Source organism: Jatropha curcas, chromosome 4 (genome assembly GCF_041381405.1).
Source record: "Jatropha curcas cultivar XTBG-Jc1 chromosome 4, XTBG_Jcur_1.0, whole genome shotgun sequence".
Lineage (NCBI taxonomy): Eukaryota > Viridiplantae > Streptophyta > Magnoliopsida > Malpighiales > Euphorbiaceae > Jatropha > Jatropha curcas.
In genome coordinates this window covers 21,414,207-21,427,125 of record NC_143154.1, presented here as the reverse complement: position 1 = coordinate 21,427,125, position 12,919 = coordinate 21,414,207, and the positions used below count along the sequence as shown (strand labels likewise).

At 34.1% G+C, this 12,919-nt stretch overlaps 1 non-coding gene across 1 annotated transcript; it reads right to left on the bottom strand.

Annotated features, from left to right (window-relative positions):
* Positions 1–8,365: 8,365 nt before the first annotated feature.
* Positions 8,366–8,472, bottom strand: LOC149496969 (small nucleolar RNA R71). The gene has a single exon (XR_016320720.1). It is a non-coding gene; the product is annotated as a small nucleolar RNA R71 (small nucleolar RNA).
* Between the last annotated feature and the right edge of the window lie 4,447 nt (positions 8,473–12,919).

Below are 12,919 nucleotides of genomic sequence, written 5' to 3'. Positions count from 1 at the left end.
AATAAAATCAGAATTCTGTTGTAGAGGAAATAGAATGCATTTGTGAGAGTAAGTTATTAAGATTAGAATTTCCTCATAAAGCTCTATGCAGAAAATAGAAAGACTTTATAAAGAGCAGCTATTGATTAGAACTGCTTCACAATATCTTAATCAATTTCAAAACAATTTTATGAAGAAAAGTTATTACGTTTTTGAACTATCTCATAAAGTTTAGACAAGTATTAAAGAGTATGTAAGAGACAGTTATTGAATTTCTAAACTGCTTCACAAAGCTTTAAGTGAACTTAGAAAACTGATTAAAAATCCAAATTGTGAAATATACTGAATCTAGAAGAACATATTATAACTTGGTATTTTCACAATGTAGAAATCCGGAATTCTAATGTTCGATAAATATAAAGCTTATTCGAGTTTAGAACAACAAAACAATTAATAACTTAGCATTTCTAAAAGATTAACAAAAATGTAAGTAAAATTGTATCAAGCAGAACTTCAAAGAGTAAAAAGATTAACACAGAGATTTATAGTGGTTCGGCACTAACTCAACTACATCCACTCCCGAAGGCTCATATTGAGATCCTCCACTATGTTACCTTTTTTTAAGGGTAAGAGACAAACCAACAGTACAAGGCAATAGATCAACACTTAGATCTACCCTTTGTCCCTAGATTTTCTAAAGGTTCTAGTCAACCTCAACCCTTTCTGCTTTTGCAGAGAACAGAAACTCAAATCAAGACATTAGAATCCCACACAAAGAAAATGTCGTTTGATAACCTATTTCACAATAGTTTTTCACTTAAGCTATTACACAAAAATTTTTCAAATAAAAACCTGTCTACAACAGATTACAAAATCTATATAGACAGAGAGAAATGCAAATGTAAACATAGGAAAAACAGAAATCAAGATTAGAAAATCATTTTAAAGAAAAGAACTGTTTTTCAAAAGAAATTGTTATAAAAATTTTCCTTTCTCTTAAAGATAATTCGTGAAGCAATAAGATGAAAAGAAATAAGGGGGTTAAGAGCAAGTTTTGAGAGATTAAAATATTTTATCAATGGACTTATACTCTTAAAACAAAAACCCACGTCTTTATAAGGGAAAGACGCTTTTTGTAGAGAGAGATGAAAGTCTCATTTTAGAAAATGAAATCTTTAGCTTTTAAATAAGAATTTTGACTTCCCAAAACTAGTAGATAAGGAGATCTTGTTGCAAAAAAAAAAAAAAAAAATGTTTTGTGTCAAAATCTTTTCTTTTAAGGTAAGTGAATAAAAGCAAGATTTTGAACTTTCATTAAAAATAGTTTCCGAATGTAAAAATCTTTTTCAAAATATTTGTTACCAAAAATGATTGAGATAAAATCTCTTTCATTTAGGTAAGCGAATAAAAGTAAGATTTTAATAGAGATAGTTTTCGAAAATAAGAAAATCTTTTTCAAAAATTTGTTATCAAAAATGATTTAGAAAAAATCTCTTTCATTTAGGTTAGTGATTTTTGACTTTCAAGGAAACTTTTCGAAAATTATTTTTGAGAAAGAGAGAAAAAATATTTTTGTGCTTATAAATGAATATTTTTTCTATCCTACAACAAATCCTAAAATGCTAACCACTAAAATCTTCAATGGTCTTCATGATCTTCAATTAATCTTGGATTTTTAGGAATTTGTCTTGTTTATTATTTCTATATTTAAACATAAATAAATCTGCATAAAATAATATTAACACAAATAATAAATTTATTTGTTTTGCTTAATGTTGCGTCTCTTTTGAGTTCCCGCAAGTATACGGATCGCAACTTAGTAATAAAAAGATCAATCCCACGAGGAACGAGTTATGTCCAATCTACTACTTATCCTTAACACTTATGTTTACAGCAATAAAACATGAAATAATTAAACTATATTCCTATTTAAACTATAATTAAATATACTACTTAATTCTATAGATAAAGATATAATATAATACTTAGAAGAATTGATCATGCATTAGATTTTCTTTTTCTATAGCAAAATGTGTAACATGCAATAGACGATTTTTTAATCACATATGGTAAAGTATAATTCAACCTCTCAGTATAGAATTACTCTATTTATTATATGTATCTCTACATACAACAAATGCCTTACTTTGTCAAATATTAAGCCTAGTTCTTATTTTTTGATTATTTCAATAAGTTAGACTTAACTTTGACAAACCAAGTTAAAGATTCACATGCAAACCCAATTAAATGAATTCTATCTCTTTGATCGTTACTGAATTATTTCTTTCTGAGAATATAATTAAGTAAGTTTGGTTAAAGAAAGTCCAAAAGATAACTTAAAAAAAACTTTTATTGAATGAAACCAAATAATATATTGTTGCTTTGCATAGAAAATTATGAAGTACAACATGCAAAAAGTCTTTAATAAAATAAGAGAAAGATAGAAGTAATCAAACTCAAGCCTCCGGAGGGCGTCACACCTCGAGGAACTATTGGATGTTCTTTGCACAAACAATAATAAGTGACTCTCGTCATCTTATTTCTAAGTACTACTTTATTATTTTCTACTATATTCTAATTCTACATTTTGCCTATTGCATGATGCATATTATATATTGCATGGTTTCCTCTTGATTTGGACTTCAATTTATAGAAGAGGAAGATGATGGCAGTTATGAAGGTGGTTGGCTGGCCAAGAGGTGCTTCAGGTGACTTCTCTTAGGAAGAGTCCCGACCTGTGCATGGGAAGACATGATTTTCTAGTGAAAGGGCAGCAATTAATGTCTCCAGGAAACATGACTCGCGCTCGCGAGTTTCAGGGTCGCGCTCGTGATTTATGCTTATAAACTCTCTGCCTCTCTGGAGTACTTCTCGCGCTCGTGCATTTTAATGTCGCGCTCGCGATATTTGCTTTTCGCGCTCGCGATATTTGCTTGTAAACTTTCTGACTCTTTTGGATTGCTTTTCGCGCTCGCGCATTTGAATGTCGCGCTCGCGACTTTGTTAGTTCTTCTTTTCCAACGCGACCTCATTTGCGTCGCGAAGTCTGCTAGGCAGGTTCTTCCATACTTAGTCAACTTTTGGTCCTCTTTTTCTATAAAAGCAAGCCTTTTCATTCCTTTGCTCAAATTGCATTCCTACAATCACTTTAAAACAAAAAGACAACACGAGCAAACATAAAATGTATAAAAACAACATGCAATCATGCAATTTATGTAAAAATAACATAACAAAATTGCTCGCTTTGCGAGGCTATCAATTACCCCTCACTTAGCTCTTTGCTTGTCCCTAAGCAAAAACATTCATTTTTTCTTTTGAACTCATGTTGATCATGTTTATTTTGCTCGTTGATTTAGACTTCTTAAGTAATCTACCAAAGATAAGAGATTGATGTGTTTATGAACCAAGTAGTATAAATGAATATGACATCTGAAATTTCAATCTAGCAAATAGAATCTAAAGTATACAAAATCTAGCCAAACTTAAAACATAAGAGAGGCAATTCTCCTTCCTTAGAATGCAAAAATAGGAAGTACTTCGGAAAAGTTTAGCACACATGTATTGTTTCTCATCTCAAGGCATTTTTAGGTAACCTAGTTCTATTCTCACAAAGTGGTTGCATTTTATGCTCCATATCACTTCTTACTTTTTATTTCTTTAGTGGTTGCATGTTATGCTCCATACCACTTTTGTTTTTTTTTTTTTAACTTAAAATATAGATATATGTGGGAATATAAATGGTAAGTGGTTGTATTTTATGCTCCGTACCACTTTGTTTTAAAACGGATTTCCGTTATTCCCTCTATCTTATTTTTTTTTTCTCTTAAAATACCCTCATCCTTTATTGACTTGAAACATACAAGTATTATGGCTTTAGTTTCCCTTTTCTTCCTATTCTTTATTCAAGTTAGGATTCATGCTTCTCTTAAGCTAAAAAAAATGTCTAGATAGTTAACTAAATATTAACATTTGCTAAAGAAAATTCATATGTCATATTTAATACCTTAATACCTAAGTTCATAAAATATATAATCATTGAAATCTCTTAAGCATAATATATATTATTCAAGACTTCCATTTCAAAACGTGAAATATAAGCAAATCAACATGTAGGGACTAAACATTGAACCAAGGCAAAGAAATGACTTTTTTAATTGTCAATTTTTGTTATTGGCTCCTTTTTTGCTTTTTTTTTTTATATATATATGAGAGAAATTAAGACACATAGAGACTATTCCCTTATACTTGAAAGACACAATGTCCTCATTGGGAGAGAAGACATGCATACAACACATATAACACATGCATAAAACACACATAACACAAATAGAAACAAAAAGATAAAAAGTGTGTGCAGAAATAACACAATGTCCTCATTGGGAGAGAAGACATGCATACAACACATACAACACATGCATAAAACACACATAACACAAATAGAAATGAAAAGATAAACAAGTGTGTGCAGAAAAAACCTCACGCCTCTGGAGAATCCGGAGGTGACGGAGTGAATTCGATATTCTGCTTTTGAAAATATTTCATCCACTTCCGTGCCATACTCTTGTGGTCTTTTGGATCTTGTGCAATTGTTGTCCCATTTCAAAAACTGTTACATGCAAATTTTCCTGGGAATGTTGTAATGCATCTACCTTACTCAGAACTTGCTTCCATCCAGCGACTTCTTCTTCTTCTTCCGCGTGAGGAGAAGATGTTACTGGTGACTTGCCTTTCCTTTGTCTTTGTTCATGCGCACGAGAGGTTCCTTCATCTCTATCACCTTACCCTACTCTTCTTTCCCATGACTTCCAGCGATAAACCACTGTGTTGCCAGTTTTCACTTCATCGACTAGTCCGGTCTTCTTCAAGAAAGCACCATCCATATACCTGAAAATATCTGTAGGCTGGGTACGATAGGGTGGAATAGGCATGCGGGCAGCATACGTTAAAATAGATGCCATGCTACCGACCCCTAACGTAACTTTGCCTTGATGACGAGATGCGTTGTAGATTGTATCTAGCACTATGCTTGAAATATCTACTTGTTTTCCCTGCAAGAGAGTTTCCAACACAAACAAATCCTTTGTTTGGACTTTGGAGGCTTCCACTCGTCCGAACAAAGCGTAACACAAATATTTATGCTGGTAAAAAATACTTTCATCTTTAAACCATTTGTTACCAGCATTTCGAGCATTAAAAGATTATTGACCCGTTAGCATTTCCCAAACGGAAGCAGCATTCCAACCTTTCGGTTTAGAAGCAAATCCATTTCTAGGGAATCCTAACCATTGATGCATTTTATCATAATCCAAAGTTAAATCCTCTCCATCTACTCTAAATTTAATGGCCATTTCAGTGTTATCAACCCATTCAATGGTAGTCAATAATTCTAAACTCAATTTAGCATTCTCAGGAATTTTCAATTGACTAAAGATTTCAAAGTTAAGTGTTTTCAGATATTCTTGGATTTTCTCTAAAATACCAGTATTCTGCAAAAAATTATGGTCAAGAAGGTACATACCCGTGAAACTGCATTTGGCGAGGCGGATGAAACGTTCGCCTTCCTCTATAGTATAAATAGGGAATGGGGCCTTATACCTTGAAGCCAAATCTCTTTTTGCTGGAGCAGAAGAAGAAGAGCCCTCCTTGTTCTTCTTGGCCTTTTGTTTGAATGGCATAGTGCTGACTTGATGGAGGATCATCCGTGAAAACACACAGAAAAGCGAGTTGCTGGGAGTTTTTATTGCACTGATAGAGTTGGGGATTTTGAAAGAGGAATAGAAACTCTTATATAGATGTTGTTAGGGAAGGATAGGGTTGAATAGTTAATGGGGAAGTTGCAAAAGAAGAGATTTGATTGGTTTTGAAAGGGTGTTTGCAGTTTTTGCAGGTTTGAATACCTTGGGAAGGAGAAGAGTTGAAATTTGAATATGAAAAGATAGTTGAGACTTTCTGACCGTTGGACAATCGCGCCTGCAATTTCCGTTGTCGCGATCGCGAACGTGTATCCCAAAGTTTCTGACTTCATGATAAGTGCATTATCAAGTGATTTTATTGTCTATATTCGTATGCATTTTTGGGTTATTTATGTGCTTAATTCACTTTGTTAGAGAATTTTTACCAATTAGACATTATTTTAGTTGCATTTGGAGTAATATGATTAAATTGGTAAAATTCCAGCATTTTTTTATCTTGACCCTTGTTCGGTTTTTTAGGGATATCTGGAGTTGTAGACCTTCAAATTGGATTCTGTTTGATGCGCTGGAAAGATGAAATAAAGTTCTACAATTGTCAAAGAGGAATCAGAAGCTAATTCAGTCTCAATATTGATCAAATTCAGCTCTGAATTTGGAAGCTATGTGCTGTATAACTGAGTACAACCTGTTCTATTGTGGACTTCATATCTGGAGTTCCAAGTGTCCAAACTAACTCAGCCCAGGCCCATTGAATTCTTAGAAGACAGCCCTACAGTTGTTGTGAAGACAATTAAATGAAATGAAGTCGTTTTGGTCTTCAAAAACGTCATAGAAGATTAACGTTTTGAGCATAATTTCTGCTTCAATCTGATTTCATTTTTTTAGGTCATATTCTTGTTGTAGATGTCCGTTTTGGGCGAGCCTTAGCTCGTTAGAAAGCGAAGAGAGAGATTTTCAAATTTATTGAAGGAGTCAGAGCCAGATTTGGAACAGAAGATGCTAAAAAACAGGGGAGAAATCAGAATAGCAAATATTTTCTGTTTACTGCTTTTGAATTTCCCAATTGATTAGGGATTCTTTTTCCTTTTGGAGGTGTTATATATGGAGTGATTTTACAGCAGCAAGGAGGCACGTTTTTTCTTCTCTTAGTTCATCTATTAATCTAGGTTTTTGTTTTTTATTCTTTGTTTTGGTGATTGGAAGCCATGATTATGAGTGGCTAATTTGTTTACACCAATTCAAGGAATTTATCATCCTTGCACTTTTGTGAGACTCGGGTTTTAAATGAGTAGTTTCTTCTTGAATATCTATTGTTTCTTGTTCTTATTGAGTTGATTCTATTGAATTCTTTGCTAAAAAGGCTTATTAGTGAATTGTTTGGTAGGATTAAGTGCTATTTCAGATTTCATAATCCGTAATTGTTATGAAAGTTTGAATGTTAGTAGCAATTAGGTATTACTGATTATATTTCAGGTTTTCAGTAATAATCTATAGAGACAATAGGGTTGAATTAAATGGTTCATGCTTTATAAATTGTTGTTCAAGTTTAACTACTTCCTGATTCTTAATGCTTTTATTAAATAGAAAGGGATTGCTTAATACCCGATCGTTTAATAATTAGAGTTAATGAGGGTGCTGGGCTCAAGTTAACGAAATAGGGGAGTTTTGGGAATTTATCATGCTTTTTGGTAAATTTCAGTTAAGTATTCAAAGAGTAATTAAATCATAAGTTGTCTGTGATCAATTGTGCATTGGATTAGAAATCATCTTGAATTGGTTTTTCATCAATTTGCATTACTACTTTAGTTTAATTAATTAATTTTCTTTTTGAACTGTTAAGTTGAATTTTTCACAAAGAAACCCCCCCTTCTTTTTAAACACAAAAATTAAGATTTCAGTCTCTAAGGTTTGACCTGAATTCACCACTTCTACAGTTAAATTCAGTAATTTAAATTTGGTGGAACCGACAAACATCAAATTTTTGGCGCCATTGCTGGGGACTGAAAGTTTGTAAAATTTTATGTTTTTATTTTATTTAAGTTTCTATTTTACCTTGGTTTAGTGTTGTTGTTTCAGGTTTGTGGAGAAAAGAGCAGTATTATTTTTGAAGAAGGAGCATTCAAGATTTTTGGTTTATGACTAGAAGTTCTCAATCTGGTGAAATTCTCTTTGATCCTGAAGTAGAGAAGACAGCTAGGCGTTTGAGGAAATTAGCTAAATTAGCTAAGGAAGCTAATTTGAGTGAATATTCGTCTGAACGGACTGTTACGAATAGTGTAAATAATTCTCCATGGGAATCAGTTTCAAATTCGGATCCCGAGATTGAAACCATGGCAGCCAGGACTTTAAAAGAATTGGCAACACCTGATTTAAATCAACAACCTTTGTGTATTCAATTTCCTACTTTAGATGTTGCTTTTGAATTAAAATCTGGTCTAATCCATTTGTTGCCTAAATTTCATGGACTTTCAAGTGAGGATCCGCATAAACATTTAAAGGAGTTCCATGTGGTGTGTTCTAGCATGAAGCCTCAAGGAGTTTCAGAAGAGCAAATTAAGCTTTGAGCTTTCCCTTTCTTATTGGAAGATAAAGCTAAGGACTGGTTGTATTACCTTCCTTCTGGATCGATTAATTCATGGAATGAGATGAAGCGAATATTTTTAGAGAAGAATTTTCCTGCATCTCGGGCTGCCAACATAAGGAAAGACATTTGTGGCATTCGACAATATAGTGAAGAGAGTTTATATGAGTATTGGGAGCGGTTTAAGAAACTTTGTGCAAGCTGTCCCCATCATCAAATTACTGAGCAGCTTTTGATCCAATATTTTTATGAGGGACTTATGCCGATGGACCGAAATATGATAGATGCTGCTAGTGGAGGTGTTTTAGTTGACAAGACACCGGAAGATGCAAAAAGATTAATTGCTAACATGGCAGCAAATTCCCAGCAGTTTGGAATGAGAATGGATCACACGTCTAAGAAGGTTAATGAGGTAAGTACGTCTAATCTCGAGAAACAAATTTCAGATTTAACTTCTTTGGTTAGACAAATTGCTGTAGGAAACATGCAAGCTATTAAAACATGTGGAATTTGCATGGTTCCTGGTCATGCTACTGATATGTGTCCTATACTTCAAGAGGATGAACTAGTGCAGCAAGCCAATGCAATAGGAAATTTTGGGCAGCAACAACACAGGTATGATCCCTATTCTAATTCTTACAATCCGGGATGGCGAGACCATCTGAATTTGAGTTATGGGAATCAGCCAATGCAAAATCGCTACCAGCAGCAAAGACCACAAGTGAATCAACCATTTTCTTCCTCTCAAAATCAAAGTATGTCACTTGATGATATTGTTAAAGCTTTGGCTACTAATACACAATAGTTTCAGCAGGAAACTAGGACTAATATTCATAATATAGAGAAGCAGATTGGTCAGTTAGCTTCATCTGTGAGCAAACTTGAAGCTCAAAATTCTGGTAAGCTTCCATCGCAATCTGTGATTAATCCTAAAGAAAACGCTAGTGCTATACTTTTGCGAAGTGGGAGAGAAGTTAATAATCAGGTTGTAAAAGAGTCAACAAAGAAGCACAAGCAAGGTTCAAAGGATTCTGATATTCCTGAAGTTGAGGTAAATTCTAAACTTAATGATGCTAATAATTTTGTTGTTCCTCCTCCATTTCCTAGTAGGTTGGCCAAGACAAGGAAGGAAGAACAAGAGAAAGAGATTTTGGAGATGTTCAGGAAGGTAAAGGTTAATATACCGTTACTTGATGCAATCAAGCAAATTCCCAGGTATGCTAAATTCCTTAAGGAATTATATACTACAAAGCGAAAGTTTAGAAATAATGAAAAAGTTATCGTTGGGGAAAATGTGTCGGCATTCATTCAAAGAAAATTACCTCCAAAGTGTAAGGATCCAGGTTCGTTTTCTTTCCCATGTAGAATAGGTGATTCTAAAATTGAGAAAGCAATGGCAGATTTGGGAGCATCTATTAATGTCATGTCGCATTCTGTTTTCAAACTTTGAATTTAAATGCTTTGAAGGAAACTAGTGTTATTATTCAATTGGCTGATCGTTCTAATGCGTACCCGATGGGTGTAGTTGAGGATGTTTTGGTGCAGGTTGGGCAATTAATTTTTCTAGCAGATTTTTATATTTTGGATAAGGGGGAAATTGTTTCCACATCAAATTCTGCATTGATTTTATTTGGTAGACCTTTCTTAAAAACTGCCAAGACTAAAATTGATGTGGATGCTGGCACTTTAACCATGGAATTTGATGAGGAAGTAGTTAAATTTAATATTTTTGATGCTATGAAACATCTTGTTGATGAGCATTCTGTGTTTTCTCTTGATGTAATTTATTCATGTGTGCAGAATGTCGTTGAGTTGAGCAAGGAGGATGAGTTAGAAGTAGTGATTAGTCAAGGAATTTATGAAGAAAGTACAAACTAGCCCCTAAGTGCAGAAATTCAAGATGCAATAATGGAATTGCAGTCATTACCATTAGTTCCCAAAAGTTACAAGGTTTCTAGGATTGATTTACCTAATCATACAAAATTTTTGCCTTCTATTATAGATGCACCAGTTCTTGAACTCAAACCATTACCGGAGCATTTGAAGTATATTTACTTGGGAGATAATGATACACTTCCAGTTATCATTTCAAGTAAGTTAACTAAGATTGAAGAAGAAAGGTTGACAAGAGTTCTAAGAATACATAAGGAAGCAATTGGATGGACATTGGCTGACATCAAAGGTATAAGCCCATCGGTGTGTATGCATAGGATTTTGTTAGAAGATGATGCTAAGCCAAGTAGAGAAGCTCAAAGGAGGCTGAACCCACTAATGATGGAAGTTGTGAAGAAGGAGATTTTGAAGCTATTAGATGCTGGGGTGATTTACCCAATTTCAGACAGTAAATAGGTAAGTCCAGTTCAAGTCGTGCCAAAGAAATCAAGAGTTACGGTTGTAGCAAATCAAGATAATGAGCTGGTTCCAACACGGATTCAGAGTGGATGGCGTATGTGCATAGACTACCGCAAGTTAAACTTTTCAACTAGAGAGGACCACTTCCCATTGCCATTCATTGATCAGATGCTTGACCGGTTAGCAGGTAAGTTTTATTTCTGCTTTCTTGATGGTTTTTCGGGGTATAATCAAGTTGTGATAGCACTAGAGGATCAAGAGAAGACTACCTTCACTTGTCCTTTTGGAACTTTTGCATTTAGAAGAATGCCCTTTGGACTTTGTAATGCACCGGCAACATTTCATTTCAGAGATGTATGGTCAGCATATTCTCAGATTTTATTGATAATTGCATTGAAGTTTTCATGGATGATTTTACAGTGTATGGTGATTCATTTGATGCATGTTTACATAATTTAAATTCTGTTCTTGAACGATGCATTGAGAAAAATCTGGTTTTGAATTATGAGAAGTGCCACCTTATGGTAGACCAAGGAATTGTTTTAGGGCATGTTGTTTCTAATAGAGGTATTGAGGTAGACAAGTCAAAGGTTGATTTAATTGTGAATTTACCATACCCCACAACTGTGAGGGAATTGCGTTCTTTCCTTGGTCATGCAGGTTTCTATCGAAGGTTTATCAAGAATTTTTCCAAGATAGCAGTACCTTTATCTAGACTATTGCAGCAGGATGTTAAATTTGAGTTTTGTGAAGAATGTAAGGAGGCTTTTAACAAGTTAAAGTCAGCACTAACGACACCTCCTATTATTCAAGCTCCTAATTGGTCTGTACCATTTGAAAATATGTGCGATGCAAGCAATTATGCGGTGGGGGCTGTTTTAGGGCAGCGTGAGGAAAAGCTTTTCATGTGATTTATTATGCATCCAGGACATTGAACTCTGCACAGCGCAATTACTCCACAACTGAAAAAGAGTTCTTAGCTATTGTTTTTGCTTTAGATAAATTCCGGTCATACTTGCTTAATTCTAAAGTGATTGTTTTTTCTAATCATGCAGCTTTAAAGTTTCTTTTAGCAAAGAAGGAAGCAAAGCCAAGAATAATTAGATGGATTCTTCTTTTACAAGAATTTGATCTACAAATCAAGGATAAGAAAGGTGTTGAGAATTTGGTAGCTGATCATTTGAGCAGGTTGGTGACACAAGAGGATCCAATTCCTTTACAAGAATTATTTCCTGATGAGCAATTGTTTAAATTACAAGGTATGATCCCTTGGTATGCTGATTTGGTGAATTATTTAGTTACTAAGACTATGCCTTCTGATTTAAGTAGAGCTAAAAAAGAAAAATTGAAGAGTGAATCTAAGTATTATGTATGGGATGAACCATATTTGTGGAAATTTTGTTCTGATCAAATTATTAGGAGATGTATCCCTGATAATGAGATTGAATCAATTCTTATTTTTTGTCATTCATTTGCATGTGGTGGTCATTTTGGACCTAAGAGAACAGGTAGAAAGATAGTGGATTATGGTTTTTATTGGCCTACGATTTTTCGTGATGCATATATTTTCTGTAAAAATTGTGAACAGTGTCAAAGAACAGGAAGTATATCTCGAAGGAATGAGATGAGTCAGACCCCAATACTTGTATGTGAAATTTTTGATGTGTGGGGAATCGATTTTATGGGTCCATTTCCTTCTTCTTTTGGTTTTATTTATATATTACTTGTTGTTGATTATGTTTCCAAATGGGTGGAAGCTAAAGCCACCAGAACTGATGATTCTAAAGTTGTTGTAGATTTTGTCAAGTCAAATATTTTCAGCAGGTTTGGAATTCCTAGAGCTTTGATCAGTGACAGAGGCACTCATTTTTGCAATAGAGCTGTGGAGGCATTATTAAAGAAATATGGTGTTTTTCATAGAGTTTCTATAGCTTATCATCCTCCAACAAGTGGGCAAGCTGAGGTATCAAACAGAGAGGTGAAGTCTATCCTAGAGAAGATGGTGAAGCCAAATAAAAGGGATTGGAGCCTTAGACTTGATGATGCTTTGTGGGCTTACAGGACAGCCTATAAGACACCCATAGGTATGTCCCCTTACAGGTTGGTTTTTGGTAAGATGTGTCACCTTCCTGTTCAGATAGAACATAAGGCTTTTTGGGCTGTTAGAAATTGTAATTTTGAGTTAGATGCTGCTGGTGTGGAAAGAAAGTTACAATTGCAGGAGTTAGAGGAGATTCGTCTTGATGCTTATGAAAATTCTAAGATTTATAAGGCAAAGACAAAAGCATTTCATGATAAACTAATTTTAAAAAAG